This window comes from Schistocerca americana, chromosome 2 (assembly GCF_021461395.2).
Source record: "Schistocerca americana isolate TAMUIC-IGC-003095 chromosome 2, iqSchAmer2.1, whole genome shotgun sequence".
Classification (NCBI taxonomy): Eukaryota; Metazoa; Arthropoda; class Insecta; order Orthoptera; family Acrididae; genus Schistocerca; species Schistocerca americana.
In genome coordinates, this window is record NC_060120.1 from 175,747,295 (window position 1) to 175,769,086 (window position 21,792).

Below are 21,792 nucleotides of genomic sequence, written 5' to 3' on the forward strand. Positions count from 1 at the left end.
AATCAAACTCCTGTAGGTACAACGCCCATCGTGACAATCTGCCATGAGTTAATTTTGTCGACATAAGAAATTCCAGAGCTCGATGATCGGTATAAACCTTAGTATGTCTGCCAAACAAAAATGTGCGAAATTTTGTAAAAGCCCAAACAACAGCCAAAGCTTCAAGTTCCGTAATCGAATAATTCTTTTCTGATTTAGAAAGAACACGACTTCCAAATGCAATAGTTTTCTGGACTACAACGCCGCCTTCTTCTATTTCTTGAAATAAGTGTGCCCCTAGGCCCTTGTATGATGAGTCCGTCGCCAAACAAAAATCTTTAGATAGATCCGGATGTGAAAGAAGTGGAGCAGCAACTAAAGCATCACGAAGCTGTTCAAATTCTGACTGAGCTTCCTCATCCCAACACCAATTAGATTTCTTTCCAGATAGTTCACATAAACGAGGTGTGGCCAAATCGTCCAATCTAACAAAGCGTCGAAGAAAATTACAGACACCAAGGAAACTACGAACATCACGTTTTGTGGTAGGAACAGCATAGTTACGAATAGCGTCTAATTTCTCTGGATCAGGAAGAATACCTTCTGTAGAAATAATGTGACCGAGAAATTTCACCTGAGAACGACCAAATTCAGATTTTTCCAAGTTTACTGTAATGCCAACTCTTGCAAAGACACGTAACAATGACTCCAAAATTTTGTTGTGCTCACTCCAAGAATGTTTAGCAATAAGAATGTCGTCAACATATGAAGTAATATTGTCACGAAGATAAACAGGTAAAATTTCATTTAAGCTACGAATGAATGCTGCAGAAGATACAGTAAGTCCAAACGGTAATTTCCGAAACTGGTAACAATTACCAAAGGCTAAAAAGGCAGTGTATTTTCTACAATCAGGGTGGAGTTCTATTTGTCAAAAACTTGCGCGCATATCAATCGTGGATAAAACTTTAATTCCATGAAAATGTTGAAGAAGTTCATCTAAATTTTGTGGACGGTCAGTTTCAGGAATGATGATATTATTTATCTGTCTGGAATCCAGAACCAAACAAATTGACCCATCCTTTTTAAGAACAACGTGTAATGGGCTGGTATAAGGACTGACTGCAGGCTCAATAATGCCCTGATCTAACATGTACTGAAGTTCATTCTTAACCTTGTCTCTGTAAGCCAAAGGAATAGCGTACGTTTTCTCCCGAAATGGTGTGTGTTCTTTTACTTTAAATAAATATTGTAAGCCTTGTATAGTTCCTGTGTGATGACTAAACACTGTAGCATGTGAAGTCAAAATGTGGTGCAGCTCTTTTCTTGCAACGTCATCTGGCACTTCAGCTTTCTTAACCTTTTCATTAATTAATTCTTCGCCATTAATTATATCATCCATCGCGTCTCTGTATCTATTGTCATCGTCATGAATAAACACACTGTCGTCATAATGCTCAACGAAAACATCAGAAGTAAGAAACCTTAAACATTTTGTATCTGACTCAGTTGTTAAACACTCGAAAAATTTCAAACTTTTCGGCATTCCGGCAACAGTCAAATTCACACTTCCTTCTTTAAAGTTCAAAATTGCCTTATGTGCGTTAAGAAACTCCATACCTAATATAATTTGTGTGTTGAGTAATGGAACAATAATAAAATTAGCAGAAAATTCGTATCCTTGACAAATGAAATTTAAATTGGTCTGTTGTTTGACTTCCACACTTTTTCCAGAAATCGCACCTCGAATTGTAGTTTTAGAAATAGGTAACACAGGACAAGCAATAGTTCTTACACATATACGAAAAACTGATTCACTAATGACATTCAATGGGCTCCCAGAATCTAATACTGCAGTGAACTTATTCTTACCCACACATACTTCAATAACAGGGTGTAAAAATGCGTCTACATTATTTTCCTTTTCGTCTAGCAAAATGTCTCTCATGTCTTCCAGGCGTACGTAGTGTAAAGTCGTATTGTCATTACTTTCTGAACCGTCTATATTGCTGCCAGAAGCCGAAGCTGCAAGTCATTGTCGATTGTTTGCGTCACGTCTTTGATTATTCGCGTTATTTCGCGGATCAATTTCTACGATTTGCACTTGTCTCTCTGAAGTTCTGTCACGTGGAGGATGCCAATTCGGTCCCTCCTGTCTGTTAGATGCAAATTCTTGGTTGTGTCTGTTATTAAAATTTCTGTTTTCCTGTCTGTCTGCATAACTACTTCTTGTATAATTTCGACTATCACTTCTGAAATTATTGTTGTATCTACTACCCTGATTATTTCTGTAGTAAGAATTTCTATTACTGTTTGAATAATTTCTGTCTTGATAATACCGATTACTGTTTCCGTATGATTGATCATTCCGGTACGAATTACCGTTGTTATAATTGTCTGTGTAATTTCTGTTAGAACGTCTGTTATTGTCATAGGGCTGGTATCTAATGTCCTGTCTGTTACGTCTGTCTTTCTCAAAATTACCCATATAAAGTCCGTTCCGATCACCATCCCTTTTCTCTGAAAATCTATTGTAATTAATGTTACTGAAAAAATTACAGGAAGTCCCGTCGTCATTGTCATACTCGAGTTCTTGTAGCAAAGTCTTAAAAGTCTCAATGTCGTCTTTACATCTTCCGGCTAAAGCAATTTGTCTTATGGATTGTGGCAGCTTAGTTAAACAAATGCGAATTAATTCAGTCGGGCTATAAGGGTTGGAAAGGAACTGATTCTTTCGAGTCATGTCTTCAAAATATTCTGCTGGCGTGCGGAACTCAGACTGTTTGAAATTACGCTGCATAATAAGACTGTGTTTGACTCTGTCTTGCGTGTTTTCGGACCAATATGCCGACAGAAATGCATGATAGAAATCATTCAGATTATTACAATCTCTAATGAGTGCGCGCATCCGCGTCGCCGGTTCGTTTTCTAAATATCCACACATAAATTCCAGTTTGTGACTTAGTGGCCAATTTGGTGGAAGTGCGTACATAAATTGATCTAACCATGCACATGGATGTATGTCATTCTTAGAGTTGCGTAAGATCTTAAATTTCCGAACAGTCAGAAAGTGTTTATAGTCAAAGTTTTCGCCTCGTGGCGACAAAGACCTACCGCGTCTGTTCCAGTCCGAATGTCGATTATTGTCAAGATCGCGCGCCTGGCGCTCTCTTGTTGCTTCTCGTAAATGAAATAAATTACTTTCTTCATACCCCTCTGCTATCTGTGATTCTAAGTTTCTTCTACTGTCCTTTCCTACTATTTCGCCTTCAATTTGTTTGACTTGCTTTCGTAATGCCTCAAATTCCCTTTTCACGCGCTCATTAAATTTTCCCTGATTTTCAACATGCTTATTTATGTTCTGATACTCTTCAGTTTCTGCAAATGGCAATGGTGCTGTATCATCTGAATCTCTGTCCCCACTTAAACTAAGACTTGTCAATTTATCTGATATCTCCTCAACTCTTTCTGCTAAATCACCTATTTTTTCTCTCTGTTTATTTACGTCTTCCGTAAGTGTCGCGACTCGGGTTTCAGTATTGTCACATTTAGTAGTTAACTGTTCACACTGTTGCGTTAAGTTATTTATTCTGTCATTTGATACGGACTCCTCGATTCTCTCAAATATTTCTTCCTTATCTTTTGCACGTTGTAAATTAAACTCTGAAAATTTCTGTACTATCTCGCGATCTCTTTCTTCCTGTTCTCTATCTTGTTCCCTTTGTCTGATTTCTACTGCAATTAATCTATTATTGTGAGCATTCAAAATTGGTTGTACTTCTTCTCTGATTTCTTTCTTTAATTCATCTTTCATGTTTTTGAAACATGTCCCTATTCGTGAGTCTAACCGTGTTTCCATTGTTCCCATCTCAGTTTTAATTGTCCCTATCTCTGTTTTTAATTCAGATCGTAACTGTGATCCCACTGAGTCTAACCATGATTCCATTGTTCCCATCTGTGTTTTTAATTCAGATCCAAACCGTGTTTCCATTTTTAATATAGCACTCATCAACTGCCCCATAGTAACTGATTCGAAACTCCTTTCGCCCCTATCATTTCCCGCAAAACCAGTTTCCTTCGTCATAGCTGTAAAGCTATCTGTGTTCGATACTATTTCAGAATCTTCTATCGTTAATCTCGTATTCTGTGAATTTTCTGATTGAGAAAAATTTTGAAATGGTTCCGGACTATTTTCCCGACTTATTACATTGTTTTCCACCTCATTGTCCATCACACTGTTCTCCTCTGTTGGCGAGTTCGCCATATTAACAATTTCGTCATTCTCACTATTCATCATTTTTGCCTTTTTCATTGACCGCGTAATCATTTACAGAACATAAAAATTTCGTCACTGTTCGAAAATTACACACAATGACTCTTTATCTGCAACAATACCATATACATGAAAAGTTTCCCTCAAACACGATTAGTCGAACAATTGAAATAATTGCACTAAATTGTCAAACCCATAGACAAGACAACAAATCAAATTCTGAAAAAAAATACCATTAGAAGAATGACAATTACCAAATCTACACATGCAAAATAGACTACAATTACTAACTACAAATTACTGCAACAATACTACCATCTACTATTTTTACAATCAGAAGAATCCAAGGGACGATCCGAAGCAGCGGTCGCCACGTGCATGGGGGCTTATTAAATATATGATTGAAAATATTTTTTTTGTTTTTAGTAGCTGAATGTCCAATTACGCTGTTTCGTAAACGGTGGCCCTGACTATTATCGTTACGCAATCTGACTGCATTCATAAACACAGTGAATTAATTAAGTCCCCAGCAACTATTAAACCTACGAAGCCAACAAAGCACAAGTGTAGCTGTTCTGTATGTGGTAGTATGACTCAACGCGCATCTGGCACGGTTCTTCTTCAACAAGACAAGAATTTTAAATACCAATTATACTGACGTGATAAAAGAAAATTAGAAAAACTATAATTACGCAAGAAAACCAGAATTACACTCTAATACAAGAGCGCAAGCCAGATGGTTTGTTGACTGAACCTGTAATGATGCATTATTTGAGACACACAAATAATAAAAGAACATAGTGGTTTTTACCTTCATATATATTGACGAAATGCACTCTGATCATTACAATAACATCTGCTATCTCTCCCATCAAATAACTGGATAAAACGTGGAACAAACACTCCTTACTGCAACATCTCGACAAGCCTTGCCCACTAGCACATCTCAACACGAACTGTCTTCTACGAGCTCTGCCCACGCACTGACTTCTACGAGTTCTTAACAGGCACTGACTACTACAAGCTCTGCCCACGCACTGACTACTACGAGTTCTCTCCAAGCACTGTGGAGGCGGCTTAATAATACTCTTTGGCGCAATCTCTGGCGCAGTGGCTCAGTGTAGCCACCTTTCAGTAGTTCTAAGTTCTAGGGGACTGATGACCATAGATGTTAAGTCCCATAGTGCTCAGAGCCATTTTTTTCTACTCTGTAGGAATCAACATGGATTCCGGAAACAGCGATCGTGTGAGACCCAATTCGCTTTATTTGTTCATGAGACCCAGAAAATATTAGATATATGCTCCCAGGTAGATGCTATTTTCCTCGACTTCCGGAAGGCGTTCGATACAGTACCGCACTGTCGCCTGATAAACAAAGTGAGAGCCTACGGAATATCAGACCAGCTGTGTGGCTGGATTGAAGAGTTTTTAGCAAACAGAACACAGCATGTTGTTATCAATGGAGAGACGTCTACAGACGTTAAAGTAACCTCTGGCGTGCCACAGGGGAGTGTTATGGGACCATTGCTTTTGTAAGTAGGCTGTTTATGTTTTCTTTATGTAAGTAGGCTGTTTAGGTTCTTATATTGGTAACGCCGCCGCCACGTAGCGCTCTCTGTATGAAAATGAAATCACTGGCTGTGCTGTGTGCAGTCTGTGGCTGCTTTGCATTGTTGTAATACTTGCCATTGTAGTGTTAGGCAGCTGGCTGTGAACAGCGCGTAGCGTTGCGCAGTTGGAGGTGAGCCGCCAGCAGTGGTGGATGTGGGGAGAGAGATGGCGGAGATTTGTAATTTGTCATGAACTGCTATATTTATATATGATGATATCAAGGTAAATACATTGTTTGTTCTCTACTAATATCTTTCATTTGCTAACTATCCCTATCAGTAGTTAGTGCCTTCCATAGTTTGAATCTTTTGTTTAGCTGGCAGTAGTGGCGCTCGCTGTATTGCAGTAGCTTGAGCAGCGAAGATTTTTGTGAGGTAAGTGATTTGTGAAAGGTATAGTTTAATGTTAGTCAGGGCCATTCTTTAGTAGGGAATTTTGAAAGTCAGATTGCGTTGCGCTAAAAACATTGTGTGTCAGTATAAGCACAGTCTTGTATAAATTGTTCAAAGGGGACGTTTCATATGTCGACCCTTAGCCTAGGATACCTCACTGGAATCTTCTGATTTTTTTCTTGTAGTTTGTGTAATTAGTGTAGCTATTGTTTATTGCTAGCGCGTAATTATAGAGAGAATTTCCTTTGTAGTTGTAGTTTTTCATTGTTGTACAGTAAAACAGTTGTGGCATGCATGTAGATTTGCACCAAGTATTTCGCAGCTGCGCTAGCAATTAAGTAGACATTATTTCCATTGCTATGTTATTTTATTTTGCTCTTCAAATTGCGCTTTTCTGTGTTATCGTGTGAAATACTGTGACAATAATGGCGTGTGAAAAACGTAATACTAGGCTCCAAAGTAAACTGAGAAATGACAGTGAAGACGAAAGCAGTGTGTTAGCGCCGCAGAGTAATGAATTAACTAATGTTCAAAGTAGTAATTTGGTAATTGCGCATAGGGAAATGGAGCGGGCGGCAAACAATGGTGTAGACAGTGAAACAGGTAGTAAACAGGGAAGCGTTATCGATCGATTGGTCGGCAACAGCTCGCCTCAGGAATCGGGAATGACAGAACACAATATTGCAAATACTGCAGACTCAGGTTTTGGGTTCCCACCGTTTTCTCAAATGAGTCAAGACACATTTTCCACTTGTCAAAATGTGAATGTTGCCGGTGCAACTTCACTGCCGAAAAGCACTGAGGAACATGTTTCAGACACCAGTGCATTGTTATTACAATTAATGCAACAAATGGGACAAAAGCTTGAAAAGTTAGACATAATGGAACAACATCAGAGACAAACACAGCAACAGTTAGACACAATGGAACAAAATCAGAAACAAACACAGCAAAAGCTTCAAAAGTTAGACACAATGGAACAAAATCAGAGACAAACACAGCAAAAGCTTCAAAAGTTAGACACAGTGGAACAAAATCTTAAAAAGTTAGACTCATTGGAACAAACACTTGAACAAACACGTGAAGATTTAACTACTGAGTTACATAACATTGAATCGAAATGTCAAAAAGTCTGTAATGACGTAAAAACACAAATTTGTGAGCATTTTCAACCTATTTTTTCGCGGCATGAAAATGCATTACAGAATCACGAAGCAGCCATAAAAGAACTGCAAATTATTGTTCATGAAAATCATGAGACCTTGCAAGCTAAATTTGACTCAGTTGCATCTACCGATTCGGTTACGCAACTTGCAAAAACTCAGGAAAACTTTAAGGACACAGTAGATACTCTGAAACTTGGTTCAGAAAAACACACTGAAGAAATAAGGACACTATCGGAGAAAGTAGCCGAACTTTCGGATCAGGTCACTAACTTATCTACAAAGGTAGATGATGATCTGAGTGACACAAGACCCGTAGCCTTCACTGACACAGAGGAGTATGAACAAATAAGAAAATTCAAACAAAATCAGAATCAAATTAATACACAACACCAAAGAGAAATCCGGGAAGTACAAGATCAGCTGACACAGGTAATACAAGAATTACGTATTTCAGAGGACACTGGCGCTCCAACACGGGAAGAGGGACTTAGAAACACGGAAAAGCCGCAAAATAATAACACAGGGCATTTCGGAAGTTATGAAAGAAATTGGCAATGTGCACCGAATTTTGTGATGGAACGGCCGACACAACCTAACAATGACCGATATGCGACTCGCCGACATGATGATTTTGACTATAAGCTGTTCATTACTACACGTAAATTCAAAACATTTAAGAATTCTGGCAACGACATTCATCCACAAGCATGGCTCCATCAATTCTCTCATTGTTTTCCTCCCAACTGGTCGTTGGAACACAGATTAGAATTTATGTGTGGCTACTTAGAGAATGAACCAGCTGTAAGAATGCGATCGGTCATTCACGATTGCCACAGTGAAGGAGAATTTTACCATGCCTTCCTCTCAGCATATTGGTCTCAAGCCACACAATACCGAATAAAACATGGCATCATAATGATGAAACATTTCGAACAATCTGAATTCTCCAGTCTTGTGAAATATTTTGAAGACATGTTGCACAAGAATCAGTACCTGTCAAACCCATACAGCCCCTCAGAACTCATCCGCATTTGCTTACTCAAATTGCCTGAACATTTACGACACATTATTTTAGCAGGACGTTGCAAAGACGACATTGAAGCTTTTCAGGGACTGTTACAAGAATTAGAAATTGACACAGACAGTCGCGGGATGCGAAAACAGGAAAACAATCACTACAGGTCACATCCGTCACAATTCCGTGACGACAGAAACAATAACTGGCCACGACAAGCCTATTCTTACAACGCAAATCGTGACCAAAACAGACACCACCCATATGACAACCATTGGCAGAGTAATAGTTACAGAGAAAGATCGCATTTCCGTAGTAATGAATATGACAGAGATAACCATAGAAACAGACAATATGGTAATCAGAACTATTATTATCAAGGGAGACAGAATAATTTCAGACGCAACAGTTCAGCGCGCAGTTACGATTCAGGGAGAAATTCTCCACCACATGACCGACACGAAAGAAACTGTGTAAACTACCGACAAAACGACAGACCTGAATTCCATCAGAACTGGCGAGCTTTAAACAGAGCTGGGCCCTCTCGGCAAGGCGAATTTGTGGAAGTTAGGCCTCCTAATCGCAGTAACGACGCGCGGCAACAAAGAGACAGACAATGACTCGCACCGCAGGCATACACGTGCGCCGGCTGCCTCCCAGAAAAATAACATTATATCTGGTACTGCTAATGAGATTTTAATGCAACATTTTGGTTTACTTGAAAATATATTCTGGATTTAAAGTACTTTCTGTGAGATACCAGATGACACAGTGGTTAGTTTATGTGACAACTACACGGTTTTATCACGACGCTACTAATGAGTGAAAATTTACAATGTTGCTTTTGCAGTGTTTCTGTTTTATATCTGCACAGTTTTCTGTTTTATTCTGGAAAGTAAAACAGGTTTTAGTAGTAACTTTTGTAGTATAGCTACAATGAGACTGCCTTTTCCGTAGCACAACAATACGTTACAGTACAGTACTTTCTTCATCACGGCAATAAGCGTAATAACTAAGACATTTATACGCAAAGCATTTCACTTTTGTGTATTATGAGGTAAGTACATTGACTTCTGCAGAACTTAGCTTTCGGAGGACGATAACTACGACACTTCCACACAGATTATGTTGCAACAAGACGCACATTTAGCGCTACAGTACACGTATTTGAGTGATTAATTTTGTACTTAAAACATTTATTTTTAAAGATTTTTTTTAATTACAAAGAAAGTTTTCCGTGATACATTTCATTCCATTGCTGTAATCTGTAACACCTGAGGGTATAATTACATTAATCCTCAGGGGGGTATACGCCTACTTTGTGTACCATGTGTGTGGCAACCACAAGGAACCCTAGCTAATATGGTATTTGCTTATACAACTTTACACGTCAGTACCATATTTCTCTAACACACAAATTACCCAGCTATCTGATCATTTAACTGAGAGATAAACATTTTTTATTACATCAGTGACAGATGTTTACGCAATTACACAGTTGGATAACTTCACACTTATGAAATTGTATTTTGTCTGTACTGTGTGAACTGTTCATATTTTTTCGGACCCATTGTGATACTATGAGAGCTTTGAATGATGTATTTGGTATGGGGTCATGATTTTTAAAGTACGTTTGAGGCAGATGACACTTTTGACATGAGCAGAGAATTTTTTTAGGTTTTGACATTATCGCAGAAAGCTACGACGTTTTTGAGATTTGACTGAGGTGTTATGATGTTATTTTTTTTACGACGACGATGTGTATTATGCTGCTGAGGTATGTTTATGATTAATAAGCTGGTGCTATATGAGGAATTTGGTTATGCTATGTATTTATTATGATGAAATATTGAAGTGTCGTCGCAAGATTGACGTGTCGACGAATATATATATGTGTAATAAGGTAAGGAGTAATGAATAGTGATTAGGGACTCTGACTTATGGAAAAGGATGTTGGAAACCAAGAATCATACTTTCGAATTATGAAATGTGTGAATCATGTGTGAATGTATCACAATGCTGGCGAAAATTTTTTGGACACTGTTATATGAATAGCATTTTGTTTCTACACATTTGCAACGCAAATTCTTGACCTGTGAAATATTTTTATGTGAGACTGTCACTGTAGCGGAAACTGGTGTCGTAAATATTTCCGTAAGAAAGTTAAGTGACCACCTGCACGTAATGCGTCGCGGGCACCCACGTGGGCGACAGCCGCCCGAAAAAAAAAAAAGCCATTAGCCTTTCAGCGGCACAGGTAAAAAAAAAAAAAAGGGGGGGCCATTATACTCGCTATTGACATTTCCTTGTCGAAAGCATACTGTGGAGCTCGTAATTTATGATATTTACTGAAATGCTTATGAATTGATGGGAAATATTCTTACATCTGCAAACCTGATAATGACAAGTGTCTTTCTACGAGAGTTGAGAGCTACTGACTTACGAAATGCCACATGACTATTGAATGATATTTGTATGCTTTGGTTTGCGTAATTGCTTATTTCATTTGAAATCTGTTTTCCAGCTGTGTTGCAGCATTGGTTTCATAAAATAAAATTAAATGCATTTGCTAATGTGAACACTTTCTGTCAACAGATCTATTAAATAATAATTTTGTGATCCACATTCTTCAAAAAAGGTGCACTTGGAAAGGAAAGAACAATAAGAAGGGACTAGTAACAGTAACTGCATACATAATATTCTTTTCAAGTACATGGTAATATTTCTTTTACAATAAGTTGTTGTGGTGCACCACTTTAATTACTTAGACATTAAGATGTGATTATACATTTCCCTTATCTGCATTGTTATCTTTACTGTAATATTTTTTCTGCTTGAGCTATGTCATGTTTAGATATAAGCTGCTGTTTGCCAGGTATAGTGCTACTGAACTTTAATTTGTGTTACTCTGCTAAGCCAGATTTATTTTTTTTGTTTGCTGCGCATTGCCTCATATTAGTTGTAATGTTGAATTGCTTGGTAATTTAGATTTACTGTAGCTTGCTTTGCGATTTTCCATTTTTTTTCATTGCTGTTTATATTAATTGTTTTATGTGCTGCTGCATTGCCTCGTCCCTTAGTTTAGCATCTGAGCTCAGTAGATTTAAGTTAGCTTAAGAGGGGTAGACTATATAAGAAACTGACTATGGAGAGTAGGTAAAGAATGCGTTGCGAAGTTATATGAAACAGACTTGGACCAAAATGAGTATTGTGCACTGAGAAATAATTATATTGAAAAAAATATGAATAGAATACAGAAAGCAGGTATAGATAGGACTTTTTGGGAATAATGTTGAATGAAGGGAGATCTCCAAGAAGTAAAGAAAGTTTTGTTTGCAAAATACTGCAGTACAACAAACCCTGTCCTTTCCTTTTGTATTATCCCACTATATGTTTGTGTACCCTTGTGTATTTGTTTTCTTCCTGTCTCTGTGTAGTTTCATAGAATATTTTCTTCTTTTAATATTAAGCTACATTCACTATGATGAGGAATACTGTTATCCTCAAATATAATTGGCATTAATAATATGTTATTTACCTTATAAATATGCTTACACATTATTTATTCTGTTTTGTTTTAATGCTCATGTGTGAAGTTGATGTTTCGAAAGTGATTCTGATCTTTTATTTTTGTACTCATGTCATAATTCCTGTAACACTGATGTATATGTTCATTTCTATTCTTTTGTAAAGCCTGTACTACAAATGTTATCTGTATTATTATGTTCTTTAATGATGTATTTTGTACCTTTGTTATTGTATTTTTATGTTACCAAATTGTAATTGTTACCAGTTCTTCAAATTAAGTAACATTTCACTGCACACGTTTCTGTTGGTCATAGTACATGGACAATATGTGAGAAGTAGGGACTGATAGTGTTTGCACGTGTGTTAATGATTCAGCAAGGGACTGGATAACAGCATTGCTGGATCTAAGGACAATTCCAGAAACTTTGTGAGTGCACAAGTGGTGGTTTATGGACTTGCTATATTGTCCGCAAGACTCTTCGATGGTGATTGTGCACCTGCACATTTGCAACAGATGGCTGCTGGCTGTCTCTACCAGGACTACAGTGGGTCTGCATCTTTGATGGCCCACCAATTGCTACAAGGACTGCAGTGGGTCTGCACTTCTGGTGGCCCACCAGTACCGTAATTTCTACCAGGACTACAGTGGGTCTGCTCTGTGATGACCTAACTACCAATATTCTTCAAAACGTCGACTGACTCTGCTGTGGGTTTACTCTGTTGTGGCCCATTACCTGTCTGCATGTCGAGTCAGCACTGTCTTTCCGTTGGAAGGACAACACTACTTCTTCAAGACTGCATGGAAATCCACTACGTCTGTGTGCATTGTCTTTTACTGGTCAGACTTTGAGAAAAACACTGCAATTTTACTGTGACGAATGATGACTGTCTTTATGGACTGTAAGAAAATTTTAGCTTTTGACCAACATTGTATCAGTAAGTGTGTGCATTTTATATCTTTGTTACTGTAATTGTGAAAAATTTTTGTCAAATCTGTATTGGCCAGTGCCCAACACCATTTGTAAAAATTTTTTGTGGGGAGCATGGGGGCTATGTAAGTAGGCTGTTTATGTTTTCTTTATGTAAGTAGGCTGTTTAGGTTCTTATATTGGTAACGCCGCCGCCACGTAGCGCTCTCTGTATGAAAATGAAATCACTGGCTGTGCTGTGTGCAGTCTGTGGCTGCTTTGCATTGTTGTAATACTTGCCATTGTAGTGTTAGGCAGCTGGCTGTGAACAGCGCGTAACGTTGCGCAGTTGGAGGTGAGCCGCCAGCAGTGGTGGATGTGGGGGGAGAGATGGCGGAGATTTGTAATTTGTCATGAACTGCTATATTTATATATGATGATATCAAGGTAAATACATTGTTTGTTCTCTACTAATATCTTTCATTTGCTAACTATCCCTATCAGTAGTTAGTGCCTTCCATAGTTTGAATCTTTTATTTAGCTGGCAGTAGTGGCGCTCGCTGTATTGCAGTAGCTTGAGCAGCGAAGATTTTTGTGAGGTAAGTGATTTGTGAAAGGTATAGTTTAATGTTAGTCAGGGCCATTCTTTAGTAGGGAATTTTGAAAGTCAGATTGCGTTGCGCTAAAAACATTGTGTGTCAGTATAAGCACAGTCTTGTATAAATTGTTCAAAGGGGACGTTTCACTTTTCACAATATATATAAATGACCTAGTAGATAGTGTCGGAAGTTCCATGCGGCTTTTCGCGGATGATGCTGTAGTATACACAGAAGTTGCAGCATTAGAAAAGTAGCGAAATGCAGGAAGATCTGCAGCGGATAGGCACTTGGTGCAGGGAGTGGCAACTGACCCTTAACATAGACAAATGTAATGTATTGCGAATACATAGAAAGAAGGATCCTTTTGGTAGAGTTACTTCCGTAAAATATCTGGGAGTATGCGTATGGAACGATTTGAAGTGGAATGATCATATAAAATTAACTGTTGGTAAGGCGAGTACCAGGTTGAGATTCATTTGGAGAGTCCTTAGAAAATGTAGTCCATCAACAAAGGAGGTGGCTTACAAAACACTCGTTCGACCTATACTTTGGTATTGCTCATCAGTGTCAGATCCGTATCTGGTCGGGTTGACAGAGGAGATAGAGAAGATCTAAAGAAGAGCGGCGCGTTTCGTCACAGCGTGGTAAGCGTGATTGCGTTACGGAGATGTTTAGCAAACTCAGGTGGCAGACTCTGCAAGAGAGGCGCTCTGCATCGCGGTGTAGCTTGCTCGCCAGGTTTCGAGAGGGTCCGTTTCTAGATGAGGTATCGAATATATTGCCTCCCCCTACTTATACCTCCCGAGGAGATCACGAATGTAAAATTCGAGAGATTCGAGCGCGCACGGAGGCTTTCCGGCAGTCGTTCTTCCCGCGAACCATACGCGACTGGAACAGAAAAGGGAGGTAATGACAGTGGCACGTAAAGTGCCCTCCGCCACACACCGTTGGGTGGCTTGCGGAGTATAAATGTAGATGTAGATGTAGAACACAAAAAGAAGACGACAACCGTAACTATACCAACTAAACGATGCCAACCTAGCAACGGCACCAACGTGAGCCGCAGCACGGCTCATTCTTCCTGTTGCAAGAATGGTAAAAGAATGGTCTACCAACATTCTGCACGTGCCGAGTGGTGATTAGCATCTGCTCCAGAAACACCAACGGTGAACGAGAGTTGTAGTTTATCGCATACCAGATCATAAGACCTGGGATGGGGCAGTGTATCTTGGACGAATGCATTCTACCAGACAGTGTTCACCAGGTCTACGTTGTACGTGCAAACGATCACCACTTGCATGTAGGACAATCTTCTTTCGCCTTTGAAGACGACGGCGAGCCATTCCATCTTCCAAGTGATCCTCTGACGCCACCAGTCGAGCCGTGTACGACGGTGCTGTGGCGTAAATGGGTAAATGGAAGACGGGCTAGATGTATGCATGCCCTTAGTCCCACTGCTAATAACCAGTTCAAAACAGGATCTGCTACTGCTGCCCTTACAATAACACGATCCTGGCGGGTGCCTGTGCTGCGTGGACGCCTAGAAACTTGTCTATAGGTGTGGAAATGTTCACGTGACCACTGATACCAGCCCAGCAGCACTGCACAATTGACGTAGCACATCGCACATCCAACTTGTGTGACAAGTGTTACGTTGCCATTTGTTACGTTATATACAGGGTGTTACAAAAAGGTACTGCCAAACTTTCAGGAAACATTCCTCACACACAAATAAAGAAAAGGTGTTATGTGGACATGTGTCCTGAAACGCTTAATTTCCATGTTAGAGCTCATTTTAGTTTCGTCAGTATGTCCTGTACTTCCTCGATTCACCGCCAGTTGGCCCAGTTGAAGGAAGGTAATGTTGACTTCGGGCTTGTGTTGACATGCGACTCATTGCTCTACAGTACTAGCATCGAGCACATCAGTACGTAGCATCAACAGGTTAGTGTTCATCACGAACGCGGTTTTGCAGTCAGTGCAATGTTCACAAATGCGGAGTTGGCAGATGCCCATTTGATGTATGGTTTAGCACGGGGCAATAGCAGTGGCGCGGTACGTTTGTATCGAGACAGATTTCCAGAACGAAGGTGTCCCGACAGGAAGACGTTCGAAGCAATCGGCGTCTTAGGGAGCACGGAACATTCCAGCCTATGACTCGCCACTGGGGAACACCTAGGACACCTGCAATGGACGCAGAACATTCCAGCCTATGACTCGCGACTGGGGAGGACCTAGAACGACGAGGACACCTGCAATTGACGAGGCAATTCTTCGTGCAGTTGACGATAACCCTAATGTCAGCGTCACAGAAGTTGCTGCCGTACAAGGTAACGTTGACCACGTCAGTGTATGGAGAGTGCTGCGGGAGAACCAGTTGTTTCCGTACCATGTACAGCGTGTGCAGCCACTATCAGCAGCTGATTGGCCTCCACGGGTACACTTCTGCGAATGGTTCATCCAACAATGTGTCAATCCTCATTTCAGTGCAAATGTTCTCTTTACGGATGAGGCTTCATTCCAACGTGATCAAATTGTAAATTTTCACAATCAACATGTGTGGGCTGACGAGAATCCGCACGCAATTGTGCAATCACGTCATCAACACAGATTTTCTGTGAACGTTTGGGCAGGCATTGTTGGTGATGTCTTGGTTGGGCCCCATGTTCTTCCACCTACGCTCAATGGAGCACGTTATCATGATTTCATACGGGATACTCTACCTGTGCTGCTAGAACATGTGCCTTTACAAGTACGACACAACATGTGGTTCATGCACGATGGAGCTCCTGCACATTTCAGTCGAAGTGTTCGTACGCTTCTCAACAACAGATTAGGTGACCGGTGCATTGGTAGAGGCGGACCAATTCCATGGCCTCCACGCTCTCCTGACCTCAACCCTCTTGACTCTCATTTATGGGAGCATTTGAAAGCTATTGTCTAAGCAACCCCGGTACCAAATGTAGAGACTCTTCGTGCTTGTATTGTGGACGGCTGTGATACAATACGCCATTCTCCAGGGCTGCATCAGCGCATCAGGGATTCCATGCGACGGAGGGTGGATGCATGTATCCTCGCTAACGGAGGACATTTTGAACATTTCCTGTAACAAAGTGTTTGAAGTCACGCTGGTACGTTCTGTTGCTGTGTGTTTCCATTCCATGATTAATGTGATTTGAAGAGAAGTAATAAAATGAGCTCTAACATGGAAAGTAAGCGTTTCCGGACACATGTCCACATAACATATTTTCTTTCTTTGTGTATGAGGAATGTTTCCTGCAAGATTGGCCGTACCTTTTTGTAACACCCTGTATTATTTTTAATTTATCAGGATGAATTTTTCTTTTGTTAGAGCATGATTCTTTCTTTTGTTAGAGCATGATTCTTTCTCTCGGGGATGTTATCATTACCTATCGCTTTTACTTACGAGCATAAGTAAAAATGAGACGGGTTCTTGAAGGGCAGCTGTTATTCATGTACCAACTTTAGATTTTGAACGTGGTGACTAAAATATAGTTGCCGTTAACTGAACTGAATGTAATTTTGTTAATTTCTATTTATTGATTGCAAAGCAAGGCTCGAGAGAATTTCGATTGTTGCCGTGGAGCGGCCAAGATAAAACTTACTGAGCTCTTGGATTCTGTATAATTTAAAAAATGAACTTTTACGTAAATTAAATATCTGTTGCAATTTACAAAGGTTCTTACAACGAAATCTCTCGCATTTACAGTTACTGTTAACACTTAGAATAATAAATTAATACTTCGGCGCGTAACGGGCGACCAGAGGCTGCATCGGAAGATGAGCTTCCCGCAGCGCAAATTACTGAAAAAAATGCTTATTAAAAATAACTAGGCGCTGCGGCCATTTGAGGTGACAACTATTACAAAGAAATTAATTTTGTGATAACAATAGTTAGTTTATTTTAGCAAAATACCGAATAACTTACATAAAATATGTGTAGCCGCTCAATGGCTGCCGTCCGTATCGCGAAACAAAACAGTGTGAGTACCATAAAGTACGTCCTTCCTCCTCGGCCGTACAATCGCGTCTCTTTACGATCCTTTTTTATTTTCATAGACATGTTTTAAATAAAGATGTTACTCTTAAATTATCGCTGCATATCAGTTGTTTCAAGAACATTAACTATATCTTTTATGCTAATTATATTCATAAAATACGTTAACTACGGTTTACAACCGATAAAAATGTCAATATTTATGTGACGTACCGTCACAGTGCTGCGTGGACGCCCAGAACCTTGTCTATAGATGTGAGAATGTTCACGTGACCAATGATACCGGCCCAGCATCACTGCACAACTAACGTAGCACATCCAGCTTGTGTGACAAGTGTCCGAAAGGTCACAATTTGATCTCTTTCAAACTCGCTAAATTGGCTGTGGGAAGCAGGAGTGCATCTCTGTGGCATAGTTGCCTACTTGCGTCACGCGTTTGCACCGCATTGAGCCTTCCTGGCTGTGAACATCCCCTATTAAGGGGGGTAGGACGTCAAACGGGCCGACTTGGAGCAGGAGAGTCACCACAGGACATTTTAATTTCTACTGTCTATACTTTTACAAATAAATTCATAAAACTTTGTCACCATAACCAGGAAGAATTGAGGACTCACACTCATCACAGTGGAAGTTCAAAAACGTAGCAAAATACCTTTTTTTTACATGTGAAATTTCATCATTTTTTCACTTATTATTGGCTGCATTTGTTGCTATAGGTACACTTTTTTCCTAAATAAGAGAGATTCTTCGATTAATTTTTCATAGCATACAAACAGTAGTTACAGGTATGTGAAACTCTAGAACTTTCCAAATCTATTAAAAATTGTGAAAAAAATTGAGATAATTAACTATAAAACTTGAATTGTTTCTAAACATGAAGTTTAAAATGTAACAATTCATTCATTTTTTGATAAATTAAATAACTTATAGAGTTTCAAACGCCTGTAACTATGGTTTGTATGCTGTGCAAAAGTCATCGAAGAATCTGTGTTACTTAGGAAGAAAAGTGTACCTATAACAACAAATGCAGCCAGTAGTAAGTGAAAAAATGATGAAACTACACATGTAAAAAAAATAAGTGTTTTGTTACGTTTTTGAGCTCCCACTGCTATTAGTATGAATCCTGAATCCTTCCTGGTCGTGCTGTTAAAGTTTTATGAATTTATTTGTAAAAGTATAGACAGTGGAAATTAAAATGTCCTGTGGTGCCTCTCCTGCTCCAAGTCGGCCCGTTTGACGTCCTACCCTCCTCAAAGGGTAGACGCAGATGCTACTACGCTATCCTTTGGTAGATGACGTTGAAACCATTATCAGCTCATCTATTATACCCCAGGTGGCATATACCGTCGTCAGATCAAAATCGACGTCTTTTTTCCAGGTGTAGTAATTCTTTCTAGCAGTGCATATATTTATGGCCTTGCCGCAGTGATCACACCGGTTCCCGTCAGATCACCGAGGCTAAGCGCTGTCATCATTTGGATGGGCGAGTGTCCAGTCTGTCGAGCGCTGTTGGCAAGTGGGCTGCACTCAGCCCTTGGGAGGTCAATTGAGAAGCTGCTTGATGGGGAAGTAGCGGCTCTAGTCACGAAGACTGACAACGGCCAGGACAGCAGTTTACTGACCACATGCCCTCCATATCCGCATCCAGTGACGCCTTTGAGCTGGGGATGACACGGCGGTGGTCAGTGCCGTTGGGCCGTCAAGGCATGTTCGGACGGAGTTTAGTTCTTGTGTATACATTTATATATACAGGTGAATCACCTAACACTTGCACTGCAAATTTTTCAGATATGAAAGGCGCTACTGATAAGAGGGTAACCGCAAAAGTAAGGTCTCCTACTTTTTTAATAAGCACAGAACTCCGTTTGTGTGGCAGTTGGTCACACTGTTATCAAGAGTGCTTCACGCGCTGTGTGTAAACATGCGCACGCCGCGCTGAGGCGCTCAGTCTTGGCTTGACAGCCGTTGAGAATGGTGCTCCCGTTGGATGTTACCGCCAAGTGCGAACTGCGCGCAGTTATTCGGTTTTTGAACGCAAAGGGCACTGCGCCGATTGAAATCTATCGCCGATTGACGGAAGTGTATGGTGGGTCGTGCATGGATGTCAAAATTGCTCATAAGTGATGAGAGAGTTTGCAGCTGGTCGGACCGAAATTCACGACGAACAAAGGAGCGGGAGACCGTCAATTTCTGAGGAGATAGTGTTGAAGGTTGAGCAAAGCATGTGTGAAGATCGGCGGGTCACCCTGGATGATCTCTGCACGTTGGTTCCTGAGGTTTCCCGAAGCACCGATCACAGGATTTTAACGGAAACATTGAAGTACCAGAAGGAGTGCGCAAGATGGGTGCCACGCATGCTGACTGAGGACCACATGCGGCAACGAGTTGATGCTTCTCGTGCATTTCTTCCTCGCCTTGCAGCCGAACAGGACAAAATTCTGGACTCAATTGTCACGGGTGACGAAACCCGGGCATACCACTTTACATCTGAGACCAAGCAACAATCATGCCAGTTCATAACTTTCTGAGCAGCATGGCGGCGAGCTGGTATGACATGGGCATACAAAAACTGCCACAGCGTCTCCAAAAATGCATCGACAGAAATGGTGATTATGTCGAAAAATAGCTAAATGTTCAAGCTGTAAACTGATGTAAACCATTGTAGAAATGAACACAGCGTCTACAAAAATGCATCGACAGAAATGGTGATTATGTCGAAAAATAGCTAAATATTCAAGCTGTAAACTGATGTAAACCATTGTAGAAATAAACAGGTCTATGTACTTATAAAAAAATAGGAGACCTTACTTTTGGGATTACCCTCGTACATGGTTTTCACAGAACTGAATTGTAGGGAAGGGCACGTATTTGCAGCCAATACACAGATTTTGAGACGTTGACGGAAGTGCAGTTTTTAACTGGCACAGTGCCTATTGACAGTAAAATCCTAAAAGTAGCGTAAATGAGAATGTCAATGGTGTTAGTTGCAAGAACCTAGTGCTATTAGGAATTATCAAATGTGAACATTGCAAATGTTGTGTCGGCTATTGTGGCACTCAGCGCCGACACAAAGGAGGAGGGAGAGAAGCTGCAACGGCTGCTGGCAGGAATCCAAAATCATCTGTACATAGCACTTGCAAATTAATAGAACACTTGATTTCTAAAAAGGAAAGAAACGTAACTTCTCGTTATGAGGTGGCTTGATGTGCTTCCTGTGTCTCCTACATGCAATCACTTGTTCAAATTATTACTACTCGCAGAACGAAGGCTGAGTATCGTCCTCGTATTGCTCAGTACTGATGGTCTCGAAGTCTGCCACCGAACTTGGCACGATCAGCAATGGGCGCCTGGTTAAGTCAGTGTTGACAGGGGGCGCTGAACTCTGCCCTCCTGGAGGTGTGGCGTTGCCCGCTCTCTCCATTGGCGGGCAGGTCAGCGCCTTCTTGATGCCGTTTCGAAGCGCTGCGCTGGTCGTTGTGCAGACTCGTTCAATCCAATTGTTAGACGCTAGGCAATGATGTTATATTTGTCTGCATTGTGTGGGGGGTACACTGCGATTGCAATTCGACGGTCTTGCACTTATTGTGTGGCAGTGGACATGGTAAGACCTGCTTGGAAGATGGTACGGGGTGTTCAAATAGTCTCCCCGTAGTGCCGTATGATCGTTAGTCGCGCGTGCCGTAGGATTGTTCGCCTGCCTGTGTTACTTCCCTTCAGGTGACTACATCAACATCTACATCTACATACATACTCCGCAATCCACCATACGGTGCGTGGCGGAGGGTACCTCGTACCACAACTAGCATCTTCTCTCCCTGTTCCACTCCCAAACAGAACGAGGGAAAAATGACTGCCTATATGCCTCTGTACGAGCCCTAATCTCTCTTATCTTATCTTTGTGGTCTTTCCGCGAAATGTAAGTAAAATTGTACTGCAGTCAGCCTCAAATGCTGGTTCTCTAAATTTCCTCAGTAGCGATTCACGAAAAGAACGCCTCCTTTCCTCCAGAGACTCCCACCCAGTTCCTGAAGCATTTCCGTGATGATCAAACCTACCAGTAACAAATCCAGCAGCCCACCGCTGAATTGCTTCTGTGTCCTCCCTCAATCCGACCTGATAGGGATCCCAAATGCTCGAGCAGTATTCAAGAATAGGTCGTATTAGTGTTTTATATGCGGTCTCCTTTACAGATGAACCACATCTTCTCAAAATTCTACCAATGAACCGAAGACGACTATCCGCCTTCCCCACAACTGCCATTACATGCTTGTCCCACTTCGTATCGCTCTGCAATGTTACGCCC